Source organism: Poecilia latipinna, unplaced genomic scaffold (assembly GCF_001443285.1).
Source record: "Poecilia latipinna isolate Pla-1442-1.1 unplaced genomic scaffold, P_latipinna-1.0 Scaffold1494, whole genome shotgun sequence".
NCBI classification, from domain to species: Eukaryota; Metazoa; Chordata; class Actinopteri; order Cyprinodontiformes; family Poeciliidae; genus Poecilia; species Poecilia latipinna.
This window is the reverse complement of record NW_015114110.1, coordinates 239,648-240,200: the sequence shown is the minus strand read 5'-3', so window position 1 is coordinate 240,200 and position 553 is coordinate 239,648. Positions and strand designations below refer to the sequence as shown.

The window sequence follows — 553 nt, the reverse complement described above, 5'->3', positions numbered from 1 at the left end:
CCCCCCCGGATGTACTGTACTTTACTTCTTCTTTGTTTTTTCTTCACAAATGATGTAAAAATTGCGCCGTGTGTTTGAATTCAGTCTCCCAAAGTCATACTTTATACTTTATATCTTTTTACAACAGTCCTGTGTCTCTACTGGCCTTACAGACATACAGACTCAGACCAGGATGGTAAGCATATCCGACCATCAGTTTATAAGTCGGACCATGTTCGACTTATAAACCCCACAGCATGATTCTGCCAGCACCATGTTTCACTGAGGAGGATTATATTTTGTATATTTTCTGTACTTGCGTTGGTTTTCCTCCACAAGTGCAGTTTTTCTTGTCAGCTGAAAAGTTTACATTTGTTCTCACCTGCCCAGAGTATCTTGTTTTACATGCTCCCTGTGTCGTTTTCTCCCTGCTGCTCTTCCGTAGAGACGCGTGTGTTGCGGTTCGTTTGGCCTGTCAGCAGATTATTTTGGTTGTGGTCGATTTCTGCAGCTCGTCCAGAGTAATCAAACTTTTCAGTCTAAATGGGCAGCTGTGTTAGTTGTTCCATAATCT

General features: G+C 42.1%; 1 long non-coding RNA gene across 1 annotated transcript in view; it reads left to right on the top strand.

Moving 5' to 3' along the window:
- LOC106963100 (uncharacterized) overlaps positions 1–220 on the top strand; it is a 5,086-nt gene extending 4,866 nt beyond the window's left edge. The window contains exon 4 of the long non-coding RNA XR_001428123.1: positions 153–220. This is a non-coding gene — a long non-coding RNA (uncharacterized LOC106963100). The remainder of the gene's footprint in view (positions 1–152) is intronic.
- The last annotated feature ends 333 nt before the right edge of the window (positions 221–553 follow it).